The sequence below is a fragment of the Ambystoma mexicanum genome, chromosome 5q (genome assembly GCF_040938575.1).
Source record: "Ambystoma mexicanum isolate Mex_15411 chromosome 5q, UKY_AmexF1_1, whole genome shotgun sequence".
Classification (NCBI taxonomy): domain Eukaryota; kingdom Metazoa; phylum Chordata; class Amphibia; order Caudata; family Ambystomatidae; genus Ambystoma; species Ambystoma mexicanum.
The window spans coordinates 1,365,359,784-1,365,376,383 of NC_090933.1; the positions used below are offsets into that span (position 1 = coordinate 1,365,359,784).

The window sequence follows — 16,600 nt, forward strand, 5'->3', positions numbered from 1 at the left end:
GCTTAAAGAAGGACACTCAGACCTTGCATCTGATCATACCTATGGTCCTAATTGAATCTAGACAACCCTCACATATGCACGCAGTAAGGGCATACATTGATAGCGGGGCCATAGGGAACTATACAGACCACAAATTGGCTTCAAAGATGAATCCACCTCTTTGCAAAAAGACCACTTCGGATGTCATCACCACAGTCGATGGAACTGAAATTGCCTCTGGGCCTGTAACTCATTCCACTACAGAGATGACACTGTTGGGTCAAGATGGGCATCGAGAGACTATTGTGTTTGATTTAATCAAAGCCCCACAGTTCCAGATAATATTAGGGATGCCATGGATGGAAACACATAATCCTTGCATAGAATGGCGAGAGAATAGAATAACCTTCCCGGATTGTGCACACACCTGTTACCCAGAGAAAACCCCGAACAAAGGCCTGGCCACAGTCATCAGCCCAATCGTTCAGTTACCTCAGGAGTATCAAGAATTTCAGATGTTTTTCAAAAAGAACAGGCCAATACATTACCACCTCACAGATCATACGATTGTCAGATTGACCTTCTACCCGGTGCACAACCCCCATGCAATAGAATCCATGCCCTCACGGAACCTGAAAATTCTTTACCTACGGCAATACTTGGACCAATACCTGGCTAATGGCTTTATTCGCCCTTCCAAATCTCCTGTATTCTCAGCTTTGTTCTTCGTGCCGAAAAAGGAAGGTGACCTTAGAATGTGCATAGACTACTGCGCACTAAATCAGATTACGGTAAAAAAACGGTACCCATTGCCTCTGATCCCTGAATTACTAGACCAAGTAAAGGATGCTTGTATCTACACTAAGTTAGATCTCCGAGGGGCATATCATCTGGTACATGTAAAGAAAGGCGACGAATGGAAGACGGCCTTTCGCACCAAGTACAGATTATTCGAGTATCAGGTGATGCCCTTCAGGTTGTGCAATGCACCAGCAGCCTTCCAGTATTTTATGAACGATGTCTTTCATGAGCTCATTGACGTCTGTGTTGTCATATACATAGACGATATCCTTGTGTACTCCTCCTCAGAATCAGACCATGTTAAGCACGTACGTGCAGTCCTTGAGAAACTACGCCAGCACAAGTTATATGCAAAATTGGAAAAATGTGTTTTTCATGTTACGGAAGTTGAATGGACTCACAAAAGGTGGACGCCATTCTCAAGTGGCCATCACCCAGTTCAGTTAAAGGAGTACAAAGCATGCTCGGGTTTGCTAATTTGTACCGCAGATTCATTCCAGATTTCTCGCACGTTGTACATCCTATCACAGCACTTTTGCAAAAAAACAAACGCTTCTTGTGGACTGAAGAAGCTGAGAATGCCTTCCAAGAACTGAAAACTAAATTCACGTCTGCACCAGTATTAAAGCATCCTCGCTCTGACCTTCCATATATAGTTGAAACCGATGCATCCAGTCTAGCCATGGGAGCAGTTCTGTCCCAGAAGGATCCTGAAACCGGTGAACTTCACCCAGTAGCATTTTGGTCCAGAAAGTTCTCGGCACCCGAGTTAAACTATGCGGTTACCGATAAGGAGTTATTAGCCATCAAATCTGCCTTCAAGGCTTGGCGGCACTATCTTCTCGGCGCCAGGCATACCATTACTGTAATCACTGATCACCGAAACTTGCAGTATTTAAAGACAGCCAAGGCCCAATCATCTCGCCAACTTCGATGGGCATTGTTCTTTGCCGAGTTCGATTTTGTGATCACTTATCGACCAGGCTGTAAAAATGGCAAAGCAGATGCCTTATCCCGAATAGGAATGGGAGAAGCACATGCCTATAATTTCTGAACAAAGAATTCTTGGTATAATTACTTTACAGACACTAGAAGAAATAAATTTAAAATTCCAACAACTCTTCAATCCAGCAGCCCTGCAGGACTGGGTAAAGAAAGGTCCGGATTACTCAGTCATCAATGACCTACCCTACTATCAAGGATGACTATTTCTACCACACAAGGAATTACAGGAACTTGTTATCTCCAATTATCATGACACCCTGATGGAAGGGCACCCAGGTATTGCAAAAACCAAAGCTAAAATTAAGAGACAATTCCGGTGGCCCACCTGGCGAAAAGATATAAAGTCATTTGTGATGTCTTGCGGAATTTGCGCCCAAAACAAGAGTCAGAAGAAAAAACCAGCTGGCTTTTACAACCTTTGGATATTCCACCTACACCATGGCACACCTTATCCTTAGACTTTATTAAAGATCTACCTCCATGTAATGGATTTAACAGCATTCTAGTTATCGTGGATTTTTTTTTCCAAGATGGCCCACTTTATTCCTTTGAAGGGATTACCTTCTGCTTCAATTCTGGCCAAGGAGTTCCTCGAAAACATTGTTCGGATACACAGGTTTACTTCCGTATTGGTCTCTGATCGAGGTAGTCAATTAATTTCACATTTTTGGAAGAAATGTTGCCAATTGGCGTAAATTGACGTAAGGTTACCAACCGGTCACCATCCCGAGACCGATGGTCAGGCGGAGAGGACCAACCAGACCCTTGAACAGTACCTTTGTTGCATGCTTCACCAGACCGAAAGTAATTGGAAAGATATTTTATGGATTTCCAAATATGCATACAATAACTCTGTACATTCAGGAACCGGACAAAGCCCCTTTTTATACCATATATGAACATCACCCTCAAACCTCAGAACTCGATTCGCCTCAGCACTTAGAAATGCCTGAAGTTAGTCATTTACATTCTACTATTACACAAGCTTTCAAGGAAGCTACAGAACATTTGAAGCAAGCAAAAGAGAAATACAAGAAAAATGCTGATCTACATAGAAGTGAAACTCCACAGTACCAAATTGGAGATCAGGTTTGGCTAGCTACAAAACACATACCTCTGAAAAGAACTCGGACTTTTAATCCTAGATATTTGGGACCTTACACCATTAAGGCCATTATCAACCCGGTGGCCGTCAAACTGGAATTACCCTCCAATATGCAAATTCATCCTGTCTTTCATGTTTCACTTTTAAAAGCAGTTCAACCAGGAACAAGATTAACCAAACCACCAGATACTATCTTGATAGATGGAGAACCTGAATTCGAGGTGAAAAACATCCTGGACTCCAAGGTGGTTAAATTGAAACTTTTTTACTTAATCGATTGGAAAGGTTACGGGCCACAGGAAAGGTCATGGGAGCCTAGTTCATGCACCACGATTAGTGAAGAGATTCCATCGGAACTTCCCAGACTTCCCAGACAAACCAGGACCAAGGCGAGGAACGACCTTAGGAGGGGCATTGAGGGGGAGTGCTGTCATGATGCATACCCCCGGGCATCCAGACCATGTCCATCAGCCCCGGGAGCAGGCATCATGCTGCCTTGAGAAAACACAGCAACCCCTGCTAGAGGCTGTCTGGGTTCAGTCCTGGCGCCTATTGTGCCAGGCTCATATGGGACATCAGTCCTGGCGCCATAGGCGCCAGGCTCATATGTGCACACTTACCTGATGTAGACCATGCTGCAAGAAGATCCAAGCCCATGTGAGGCCTGGAAGGGACTACTTTACCTTAGGGACTTTTTTGTTACTCGGATGTGGTCAGGGAGGAATACCTACCTGGGACTACTTTGAAGGCTATTTAAACCATGCCCGAAGAGCAGCACACGCTTCGCGTTATTCTGCATCCAGCAGCGTAACGTTCACCGTGCCAGCAGCAGCATCCAGCCTTCTGCCACACCCACCTCGAACCTGGAGCACCTAGAAAGAAGGAAAGAAGCAAAGATTAGAACAAGAGTATTACCTGATTTCTTACCTGATTCCGGATTCATTGCATCTTCAAACCAGAAGTGTTGCATCGCCAGCAGCAGCGCTTTGCCATACTCACCGTTCCACGCAGCATCTCTTCGATCCGGCGCTGTCTCCATCTTTACATCGCCGAATCCCGGCAACTAAGGGGGACAAGAAACACCAAGGTTAGCAGAGAGAGAAGACAGAGACAATCTCTTTAGCCGCCATATTCTTACCTGATTTTACCGCCAGAGGTATAATTCATCAGCACGCCACATGCCGCACCTGTAAGATAAGGAGAAAGCAGCAAGTTTAACCCTTGGCATTATTTACCGGACAGTGTTGGGTAACACAGACTTTTACCGGATCACTTTCAGCTGACAATCTTCTTATTGGGTCAAAGCTGAAGATTAAAGAGAAATTGGACAGGAGTGAACTCCAGACATTTTGAACTCTTACGAACTATATACTTACAGCTCTTCACCAGGACCTTTTGGAGTCAGGATTCATCTACAACTCTTCCAATATCCTCAGGCCAGTGAAGTAACTGGTCATAAATACGCCACTGTGTGCTTTGCAGGATGGAGGGCTCATCCTTCAAGAATATAAGGTGAGATTGCTGAGAGGTGATTAGTGGGGAGGACAGTGGGGGTGCTATCACTTGAATCCACAAGTGGCTAAATCCATCTCTCCACTTGTAGGAGAATACTTCTACAGGTCAAGCTGACAAGATTAGGAGGGCAGATCCAGTCAGTCATCGCTGCACTACACATCGCGTGGGTGGAGGCCGTAGCAGTCGGTGTCCAACCAACGCCCATGTTGGGGCCAGGTGAGCGTAACATGCACCTTGCGGCTCTCCTGCTCTTTCTCATTGTATACTGTCGTGTATTTTTGACTCTTATTATTATGTATATAGTGAGCTTTGTAATGAGTCCTTCATGTAAATGTATATGTTGTATCTGATCCTGCTCTGTACTTCTTTTGCCCTCATATAACCAAGCTGAACGTATTCTTATGACTTGCGCCCCGATACCCTCGGGTCTGGAGCGTACTATAAATAAACAAACAAACAATTTACAGCCAGTGGACAGACTCTTGGGTACATGGCCTCCAGCAATACACCCAAGAGTCTACTACCTTTTTTTTTTAAACTTTGGTTTTATTAGTAGTTTTTAGAAGGAAAAAACAAACGGCAACGCTGGGAGCGTTGTAATCATCACTTTTAACATTGTCATAAGACCCCCAGGTTCCCTCCCCCCCCCCCACCCCAACTCCTCCCCTCCCCCCAGATCAGAGTCACTTCAAAAGTCGGACAGCTGGAGCCGTCATCGTAGCTCGTTGTACGTTGCCACAGAGGTATGCTATACTCTCACGTCCAAATTGGCTGGATGAGATCCGCTGTCTCCCGGGTCCTGGGCTACTCCTACATCCTTGATTGAAGCATTCCAAACCTACCCCCCGCCAACTCGCCAGAGTGTTCTCATGTTGTCAGTGGGGATCCCAACCCCATGCCCCATAGACCCCATACCAGTTAACCTGAAAGGAGCCCAGTTCATTATTTACCATGGCCGTCAATTTGTCCATTAAGAACATGTTTTTGAGTTTCTTAAGCCAATCTTCTTTGGATGGGGTCTCTGGGCTCTTCCACCTTTGTGCAAGGGCCACTCTACCCGCTCGTAACATCGTCTCCCACATTCTTGGGTACCTATACAGTTCAGTGTCCTCCGGGGGGAGGCCCAGCAACATTGTTAGGGGGTTGAGTGGGATTAGTTCCTCGGTGACCTCGGCCATCCACCCCCGTACCTTCTCCCAGAACTCCTGCACCTTGGGGCAGGACCACCACATATGCCCCCTCGACCCCACTTGGCCACAGCCCCTTGGACACCTGGGGGACACTCCCGAAAACATCTTGGACAGTTTCAACGGGTCCCTGTGCCAGCCCTGTAAGATCTTGAAGTTGTGCTCCATGTCCGATATAAATAGGTTCCCATGGAATGCTATCTTAAAGACTTTGGACCACGCCTCCTCTGTAAGTGGTTCTCCCGCCAGGTCGTCCCAAAACCCTCGAAACCCTCTTCTCCCCTCCAAGTTAACGGTGTTCAGTATTCGGTACATTTTGGAGACCGCCCCCTTCCTTGATGTGGCCGTGTCCAGAAGTTTTTCGAAGGGGGTCAGCTGTCTCCGTAGGTTCTGGCCCCATGATTGGTCGCAAAGGATGCCCTTCAGGCGCAGGTATTCAAAGATTGAGAGGGACTCCCGCCCCAGTGCGTCTCGCAGGGCCTCGTATTCGAGGAACTCGCCCTCTTTGAACAGTTGTCCCGCCCATTCCAGACCCCCGTCCGACCAGGACTGGGCACTCCTGAAACCCCTGCTACCTAGTTTGAGCGGGTGGCCCCAAAGCGAAGACATTGGAGAGGGCCATGTCGTGAGGTATGAGGTTGTGGGTCCCTCTTTCCAGATTGTCCAAAGTATTCCCAGGGTTGGGTGGGCTTTCAGTTTGCTAGGGATGAGTCTGCGCGGCAGCCACAGGAGGTCGCGCACTTTCAGAGGGTGGGCATCCATATCCTCAAGGTATGACCAGTAGGTGCCCATCCCCTCCTTCATGTGCTCCAGCAAGACCCGCAGCTGGGCGGCCCGGTAGTAAAGGAGAAAGTCCGGTAGTCCGAACCCGCCCTCCTCTCTGGGTAGTGTTAGGGTGGCCTTTCCTATCCTCGGGGCCCGCCCTTGCCATATAAACTCGCGGATTGCTTTTTGTAGATCGCGGAGCAACTGGGTGGGGACCTCCGTTGGGAGCGCGGTGAATAAATATAGTAATCTCGGCAGAACGTTCATCTTTATCGCTGTCATGCGCCCATACCAGGACAGAATCATACCATCCCATCTCCTCAGATCTGACGTAACCCCCGCCAAGGTAGGCCCATAGTTCACCGGGGCCAGTCTCGAGAGATCTCTAGTCAGGGTTACCCCCAAGTACCTGATGGAATCCCTCCCCACCGCAATCCCCGCACACCTGTCCCGGGGGTCTAACCTCGGGTCCTGGACCCTCATGGGTAGGAGCTTTGATTTTGCTGCATTTATTTTTAGTCCCGAGAACTGCCCGAAGGCTGTCATCAGACGCAATAGGGGGGGAGCGAGGAGCTGGGCTCCACCAAGTACGCTAGGATGTCGTCAGCAAACAGAGAGAGCTTGAACTCTACTTCTCCCCTTTTGATCCCTTTGATGTCGGGGTGGGCCCGGACCGCTATGGCCAGAGGTTCCATCGTCAGGACGTATATTAACGGAGAGAGTGGGCACCCCTGTCGTGTTCCCCTCGTGAGGGGGAATGAGTCGGTGAGTTCCCCGTTCACCTGCACTCTCGCTGTTGGGGCTCCATAGAGGGCGGAAACCCAGGTCCTGACGTGAGGCCCGAAGCCCATTCGACGGAGGAGGAGTTGCATGTACCTCCACTCGACCCTGTTGAATGCCTTCTCGGAGTCCAAGGAAAGCAAGCTAGCCTCTAGGTCTGATTCCTGGGCATAGTGTATTAGGTCAATAGTCTTCCTGATATTATCTGAGCCCTGCCTGCCCTTCACGAACCCCACTTGATCCCCGTGTACTAATTTGGGCATTATCCCCTCTAACCGTTTACCCATCACCTTGGCTAAGATCTTAACATCTATATTTAAGAGGGAGATCGGGCGGTAGGAGGAGCAGTCAGTGGGATCCTTTCCTTCCTTGGGCAGTACCACTATGATGGCTCTCATCATCGTTTCCGGCAGGGTGCCCCCCTCCAGTACTGCATTGAACACCCTCGCCAGGTGTGTGGCCAAAATGGACCGGAACCTCTTATAGAAGAGTACTGAGAACCCATCTTCCCCCGGGGACGTTCCCGCCTTCATCCCACCGATTGCATTCTCCACCTCCTCCTCTGTGACCCCTCCCTCTAGACCTTCTGCCATTTCGCCTGTCAGGGACGGGATCTGGATGGAGTCCAGAAACTCCTCAATCTGAGTGTCTTCCCCGGCATATTCTGACGAGTATAGTTGTTCATAGTAGCGTCGGAAGGCCGCTCCTATGACTGGGGTGCTATGGTCTAGTGAGCCCTGTTCGTTTCTGATTGCCCTCACCATTCTGCTTCTCTGGACCTCTCTGAGTTTCCAGGCCAGGATTTTATCGGCTCTATCCCCCTTCTCATAGTATTTTTGTTTCACTAGCTGGAGGTTGCGCTCAGTTTTATGCAACAAGAGATCTTTCAATTGCAGTTTGTAATTTTCTAAGGCAGTGATCTGTTCCATAGCCAAGGGTGCCTCCGGGGGGCCTCCCGGCTGGAGCTGTGTGATCTTTTCCCTAAGGGATTTTTCTTGGGCCTCCCTTTCCCTTTTTTTCTGAGCCCCCATTCTTATAAGAACCCCGCGTAAGGTCGCCTTGAAGGCGTCCCACAGCACGTGCGCACCCACCTCGCCATTGTCGTTCAGCTTGAAGTATTCCATAATGGCGTCCTGCACTTCCTGCGCCAGGACATCGTCCTTCAGCAGGGAGTCGTTGCACTTCCATCGCCCTTTTCTGCCACCTCGCCATTCCCCTATAATGGTGGTACGGACCAGGTCATGGTCGGACCAGGGGACCGGGTCAACCTCATAGCCAGAGACATATGGGCGCAGGGACTCGTCTACCAGGATGTAGTCTATTCGGGAGTATGATGTGTGGATTGCAGAATAGTACGTGAAGGAGGGGTGTTCTGCCCTAGGGGTCGGGATGGTGTCCACTAGGCCCAGCTCCGTGTTCACCCTTTGGAAGGAGCGGGCCATCGTTTCGTCTGCAGCCCTGGTGGGTTGGGATTCCAAGCGTTTCCTATCAACTTTCGGGTCCAGGACCATGTTAAAGTCCCCCCCCACCACCATTAGCCCGCGTACGAATAATTTCAATCTGTCCTTCACTCCCTCCCAAAATTGCGCCTGGCCTTCATTGGGGCTGTACACAACTGCAAGTGTTAAAGGGGAGCCCCGCAGGGAGCCCCTCGTCAGCAGGAATCGTCCCTCTGGGTCTTTCAGTGAGGCTTCTACTTCAAAGCCAATGTCCCTCGCTAGCACTATGGCCACCCCCCTTTTCTTGGTCTTGTGGGAGGCGCTGAGGACTTCCCCAATCCCCCCCCGTAGCTTTGGTTCTTTCCCCTTCGCCCAGTGCGTCTCCTGAAGGAAAAGCACGTCTAGTTTAGCCCTCCTGAATTCCCTGCAGACCAGGGATCTTTTGGTGGGGGTGTTCAGTCCCCTCACGTTAAGGGAGCCCACGCCCAGGGTAGGCAGATCCTCAGCCATTGTCTAAGAATAACCAGCTACTGGATAGCTGACTCGTGGCACTTTCCTTGTCCGGCTCATTTCGTGTTATCCTCTGATCTCCCATTTCCCTTCCCCCCCTCCCCCCCCAGGTGGTCCTGTAACCTTTCCCCAACTGACCCCTGGTCCCCCCTGTGAACGTAACAACATCAACAAACCCCCTACCCCCCTCCCCCCACCCCGGCGTCCAGCCAAATAGTTCTACCATTGTTGGTAACTGGCCGGACCACCAGCCTACCGCCTCCTGCTGGGTGAATATCCAAATTAGAGCCTCCATGAGCCCCCCCTACTCCCTCCCCCCCCTCGATGTAACTCTCATACTTGCTGTTCCGGGAGGATCCACACAAGTTCGGACCCCGTGGTCCTGGAGCACGGCCTGTCTGCGGGCCGGAACAGATGGTGAGTCCCCGTGATGAATTCTTTACACGGTTCCCCCGAGGCTGATGACGCCTGCCGTGAGATGCCTCAGCTCCCTTCCTCGCCCGGGTTCGATAGTCCCGCTCCACCCTGGCCGGGTTCCGTGTCATTCCTGTCCGTTGATGGGGACGGAGGGTTCAATTTTTTAAATTTCCGTGGGCCAGTCTTTTTTCTCCTCTCTCCTCGTGACCGGCGCGCTCTGGCTTCATCCGCGGCGAACCCGGAGGGTTCCCTCCGCGTGGTCGGGTCCGTTGCGTATTCCTGTATTGCTCCCCTTATATCTTCCTCTGTAATCAGGTTCACTCGTTGGCCTTCATATTCAAACATGAGGGAGAAGGGGAACCCCCATCTGTAGCGCACCCCCTTTGTTTTCAGCATCTGGGTCAGCGGGCGGCACATCCTCCGTTTGGCCAGCGTGTATGATGAGAGGTCCTGGAAAATGGCCACCTGAGCGTTGTTATAGGTTATCTCCCGGGATTTCCTGGCCTCCTCTAGGACCTTCGCTTTTTCAGTGTAGTAGTGGAAGCGGACCAGAATTGACCGGGGGCCCCCAGCTCTTCCCCCCGCTCTATGGATCCGATCAAACGTCGGTTCGGTTGTCATCTCATCCGAGAAGAGGAGGGTAATGATGTCCCTCACTACCCTGGTCAAGTCTCTTTCCGTCTCCCCCTCCGACTCCGGCACCCCGAAAATTCTGAGGTTGTTCCTCCGCTCTCTATTTTCAAAGTCGTCCATTTGTCTTGCCCTCTCCTCATCTCTCTTTTCCAGGGCCGTTAGTCTCAGGGCCGTGTCCAGCTCCTGGGTCGCTGCTGAGGACTGGTTGGACTCTAGTTGTGACAGTCTATCCTCGACTTTGTCCACTCTGCGGTCCATGTTTTCCATTTTTTGGGCGATGTCTGCCCGCATGTCCCTAATCTCCTGCAAGACCGAGGCAAAGCCCTTTTCCATGGTGAGGGTGGGCAGGGGTGGGGTCTCGGAATGAGACATGCCGGCCCGTCGGTCTGGGTCGCTGTTCTCCCTGCTGGTGTCTTGGTAGCGGTACTCCTGGAGGGTATGGCGCCAACTCATTCAGTCCTCCTGCTTCTCCCCTCCGCTGGTGCGCCCCTGGGGGCAAGGGACAGAGCCCGGTCGGGGGACGCGCTCTCTCTCCTTCCGGTGTGGCCCTCTGTGGGGGGCCTCTCGTGGGCGGGCACTCGCCCCACCGACTTCCGGGGCCTCCACCTAGGAAAGTGATGGGCTCGAGGATACTCTCCTCCAAAAGATTTGTGGCCCCTCCAGGGCTGGGGGGCGTTTCCCCCCGCGTCTTCCCGACTTTTTTTCACTTCTTTTTTTTTTGGGGTGGGGGCTCGACAGGGGGGGGCGGGGCCGACTCGCCCCTCCGAGCCTACCGATGCGTCCCGCGGCTGGTCCCCCGGGGTCCTTGAGGGTTGCGTGGGGGCCGGAGTGGGCTCCCCCCCACCTACCTCGGCACCGAGTTCGGGAGCGCGGGCAAGCCGCCTCTCCCTAAGCGGGTCGCGGCCCGCGTTTCTCCCAGCTCCTCAGCGGGGGACTTCCCCTCTGCGACGGCTCCTCGGTAGGGTGCTGCAGGGGTGTCGCCGGCGGGTCTTCTGCCGGGGCGCCGGCGCGCTCCGTGTTCGGGGAGGAGAGGGGGTCGTGCGCGCCTCCGAATACAGGCCGCCACTTCCCCTCTCGATGGTTGAGACGCTGCCTGGGGCTCTCCGGGGCTCCTCCCTTTGGGCCGCGGAGCTCGTTCTCGGGCCCCCGGGGGTCCCCAGATGCCGCTCTTTCGCCTCGGGGGGCACCCGAGGTTCACGGGTTCCGTGGGCCGTGGATCTCCCGTGGGGGGGTCGCGGGGGGGGCTCAATCCCTCTGCGTGTCCCAGTTACGGCGGGAGCGGCGTGTTCAGGCTGCCATTGCCTGTGCGCCCCCTGGTGGCCTCCCTCGAGTCTACTACCTTTACTGTACTTCAACCAGTGGGCACACTCTTGGACTCTTAAGTGCATCACCAAAAACTATAGTAGCTGTCCACAATTACCTCCCACTGCATACGGAATCATACACCCAAGAATCTCAAGACAGTCCAACAAGCCACCTGACACACACCCTGTCCACTTTTGTACACAGACTACTACACTGCTTACAGCCAGTGGACAGACTCTTGGGTACATGGTCTCCAGCCATACACCCAAGAATCTAGTAGCTAGTTACAATCAGCACACCATAATGCAGCCATGCAGCCACCACACACTATAGTAGATGGCCACAATTACCTCCCACGGCATACAGTATCATACACCCAAGAATCTCAAGACAGTCCAACAAACCACCTGTCTTGTACACATACTATAACACTACTAACAGCCAGTGGACAGACAATTGGGTACATGGCCTCAAGCCATACACCCAAGAGTCTAGAAGCTAGTCACAAACACTGCCACAACCCACACACATAAGCCAACCACCTGAGGCCCTGTCACTTTAAGTACACATATTATTCCAGTATGCACAACCAGTCACACTCTTGGATCCAATAAGCCAGTCGTCTGCAGCCCTATACACTTCTCTACACATACTATTACAGTACTTCAACCAGTGGGATGACTTTTGGGAGCATGGCCTCAGGCCATGCCCCCACGACTCTAGTAGCTGGCCAGAAACACCACAGCATAATACAGCCTATACAAAAATCCTCATTTCATCTATAGTTCACTCCCCAACCCTAATGAGGCCTGCCTGAAGTCACCACATAACCTGCTCACCTGAGAACCTACCCAGGGACTGCCACGGTGACCACGGACACCACAGACACATCACACTCTTGTTCCACCCAAGTAAATACATCATATGCACCACCCAGTTTTCCAGCCATTTTCCCCACTGCGCTATCCTTGTTTATCCACAGACACAACCTGGCGGACGTTTCGGGAAAATGTGATGCACATCACACTTCCCTCCAGCCAATCAGTGAGGCCGTTCATCGTCCGCGGACATGAAACTACCTCCATAGCCAATTGGATTCTGGTCCACTGAGTGAACAGGGAAATGGGTCCGCGGAGCGGAGGCAGATATAACTAATTTTTTGGCACCTACATTACACCCATTTGTTAGGCAGAATTATATGCAGTACCCTTTGGGAACACTATACACAATTAGGACTACAAGTGACAGTACAATTTTACCTTTGGTACAAGCCTGTACTAGACAGTTATAGTGGTAGCAGTAGCGGAGCAGCCAGACGTATCTCAAGAGTAAGTGAGCAGTACAAAGAGTTACACAAAGGACAGCAATTACTATGGTTCAGGCAAACACTGACTCAAGGTTTCTAAGTAAAAGAATATATATATATTTATTTACTCAACAGTTGTATAACATTTCACTATTCTAAGCAAGTTAAAAATCACAATCATAAATACACCACACCACTTCCCTTAAATTCCAGACAGTTTAAGCTCACACAATGAAGTGGGAGCAAAATGGCACTCCAGCAATTTAACAGGGAGGGAAATACAAAGTTATTAGAAATTAGCCAAAACCAATAGTTAAGTTACACAGGGCAATTTGAACACAAGAGACTACAGTGAGGAGATCAGATAGAAAAGGCTTAGGGCCAAAGTCAATAGGACAAAAGTATTTTGATCAACATCACACAGTTCAGGGTAGTTTGTGGTAAAGTTTGTGGCACAGATTCCGGACAAGGTTGGTTGGAAGAAAAGTTAGTTCAAAGAGAAGAGAAGGACAAGCCCTCGGATTGGAGAAAGATTTCAAACACTTTCACTGCGGCTGACCGAAAAGGAAAAACGGATTTGCACAGTACCTTAAAACAGAGAGGGGGCTGTAGCTGAGGCAGCCTTTCCTGATAGTTCTGCAGGCTCACGGTTCCTGTAGCGACTGTCGGACTGACAAGAAGTAGGAAGACTGGAGGGTCCTAAACTACCCAGGGAAGAAACCAGCAGCAGCGCCAAGCAATGAATAAAAGGTGCGCTCCTTAAAACCCAAGCAGGGTCCGACCTTCCTGGCTATCCGGCCCACTGTAGCTCCATGCAGCGAATTCGACCAGAGGAGGGGGCCTGGCTTGCAGTTTGGGCGAACTGGTTGGTCCCACCAGCTCAAGGGAAGAAGTTTCCTGGAGGATCTTCTCTGTCGTCGGATTTGGAGATTCGGACCTGCAGCAGGGCTTCACCGGGCGGTTCAGTCCTGGTAGGGGTCCTCTTCTTCCAGTTCCTTGTTGGTTCTTTCGTTCCAGTGGTGACTCTTCTCTTGCAGTCCCAGAGACCTGCTTTTTATGCAGTTTTCCCCCATTCATACAGCCTTGCTGTCAATCACACAGCAGGATGCCTGGCCTAGAAAGGCCAGTCACCTTAGCCAATCAGACAAGAGTGCGACTTGGGTTACCAAGGGAACCCATGGCAGGGGTATGAAGATCCCTCCCTCACATCCTGCCTACCTAGATTATCAGGAGCCTTAAGGTGGCCTTCTGTGCAGAAGCCTGCGAAAAGAAAGCGAACAAAGGAATCATCCCCGGTTTGGCACAGAGAAAAACAGGAGAAAGATTTTAACAAAAAGAAATGGTGAATAAACCCAGCCACAAGCAATATAAAATGTATTTGATCAAGTGGGTTTATGTTCGAGGCTAATATAATAGCCTAAATCAATACCATGTCTATATAAATAATAACAGTAGCAAAGGTAGGGTAGTTACCACTGCCACCAGCCAAGTCCTAATGTTAAGGGAGTGAAACAAGGTTCCAAGAGGCACAGACAAAAAGGGATAAGAATTAACCCTTTCCAATACTCCATGTAAGATGGGTTGTACTGGGTCTGTGGTTTGAAGAGACTACATAAAGTTGATGGCAACTTTACATGTTTCTGGGGGACAGTAGTCAGCCCCAGAAAAATTGAGTCTTTGGGAAGTCTAAAAGACAACCCTGTGTTACTGCACTGAAGGTGCTGTGTAGCACACAAAGAAAGTGATGCAAATGGAGTAGGTGAGACTCCAGTGCCCAAGATCACACAAAAAGTGAAAAACACACACAGCAAAACACATGTGAGAGTGGGGAGAAAGGCTCACATTCTTATCAGATGAACAACATAAATCCTAGAAATCCAGCAAAGCTGCTGGGGGACTCAAGAGGTAAGGGAAATCAGCCATTGATGATAATTCTCCCTAACAATTATCACCATATCTACAAAAGCACGCTTTCAGGACCAAGCCGCTGACCCTGCCGAAAATTTCATGAAAATCCATCCAGCGGTTTGGGCTGTAGGTGTGAACAAAGTTTTATCCATTCAGTCTATTGAAGAAGAGGGACCCCCTATACCTTTTCCCCCTTGACGAAACCTCACCATATTGGGCAAACAATTCAAAGTGGGCCATATACTTCTTTTGTATAGTTTAGTGAGGATTCATCCACGGCAAGCAAAGTTTTATAAGCTACAACTTAACCATAACTACACCGCAGGCCGTGTAATATCACACAATACATCACTTTTTGTATTGGTATTACTGTACAGCCCTCCAAGTGTCTATATTAGAGTGTATCATCTTTTTATGATTAGACCGAATTTGAAAGAAGACTTTGAGTTATTTTCCCAAAGTTGAATCACCTCCTTCGCTTGGTTTGCTCCATAGCTTGCAACCAGAGAATTCCAGGAGTCCCTGGACAGCCTTACCTCCCACTCACACCCTTCTATTGGACTTTCCCAAATGTCTGTCCTCGGTCCAATTCTCTTCACTCTCTATTCTTCTGCTCTTAGTGCACTGATCTCCACTTACGGCTTCAACTAGCAATTCTTTGCTGAAAACACTTACATCTTCTTCTCCTTTCACTCCTTACCCACCACGCTGTTCTCAAAAATCTCAAACTATCTCTTCCACATAAAATATTGGATAGTGCCTCACTCACTCATGCTAAATTCCACTAAGACTGAAGTTCTCTATTTCCCGGCCATACAGGCTAGCTCTTCCTCTTCTCCTCATATTCTCTTCTCTCCTTACTCTGCCTCTGCTCGTAACCTTTGTGTCATCTTCAACCAATCTCCCAACTTCTCGCTCTTCATCTTCAAATCTGCCACAGCAGCCAAACACAACCTCCTTAATATCAGGAAAATCTGTCATCTCGCTTTCACTATTGCTAACCAGCTAAACTCCCCCTTAGTCTTTTCTACGTCTGACTATTGTGCCAGTATCCTATATGGGATTCCCAACTCTGCTTTTTTCCCTCTAGACAGATTCCACAAATGTGCAGTCCGCACACTTTTCAGCTTTTCTCGCTTTACCTCTGCCTGCTCTGTGCATCGCCAGGTTGATTCTCTATCTATGAAACAAAGGACTAAGTATAAACTTCTATTCATTAGCTTCACAACTATCCATGATTCACCCTACCTATATGCTCAACAAACTTCCTACTCTCCTCCTCGCTTCTTAAAATCATCTTTAGCTCACCTCCTTTCCACAACTTAGGCAACTACACCATTCCAGCCCTGGCCACCCATGAGAGCAGTATTTATCAATATTAGCAATCAGAGCTGCCATATATTAGAATGTGAAGGAGTGTGGGATCAGGGCATGGGTTGAGCATCACTTGCACAGATGAATGCAACCAGCAGGTCACAGACTTTTGCCATCAAAAGCATGTGGCCGTGTGATAGTGGGCATTTTGAAAAGTGTTCAATCGTCAATATGATGCACCTTCCCCCACAAAAAATATAGAAGACAATGGGCCTCATTACAAGTTTGGAGGTAGCCATGCCCTTAATAAGAGCAGGGCTACAGCCAAACTCGGGTCCGGGTCCCGCAAAAGGGGACTTACTGGGCCATTCCAACCTTGGAGAGCCCGGTAATTCCCATTTACGGGACCCGGACCCGGTACATCCCCATTCCCATTTGAGCTCCCATAAGGCTCAATGGGAATGGGGAGGATGGTAGCAGCAGGACGTTTAATAACAGTACCGCTGCTGTCATCCTGGTCTGCTCACGAGTGCCACTCTGCATGCCTGGTCTACCCAGGCGTCCAGAGCGGCACCCGCGAGCAAACTCAGAATGTTGCAGCGAGGTAACGACGGCACCAATAGCACTACCT

General features: G+C 50.0%; 1 protein-coding gene across 1 annotated transcript in view; it reads right to left on the minus strand.

Annotated features, from left to right (window-relative positions):
- The window catches only part of LOC138498429 (scavenger receptor cysteine-rich type 1 protein M130-like), a 950,335-nt gene that overhangs the window by 122,767 nt on the left and 810,968 nt on the right, over window positions 1–16,600 (minus strand). The window lies entirely within an intron of this gene.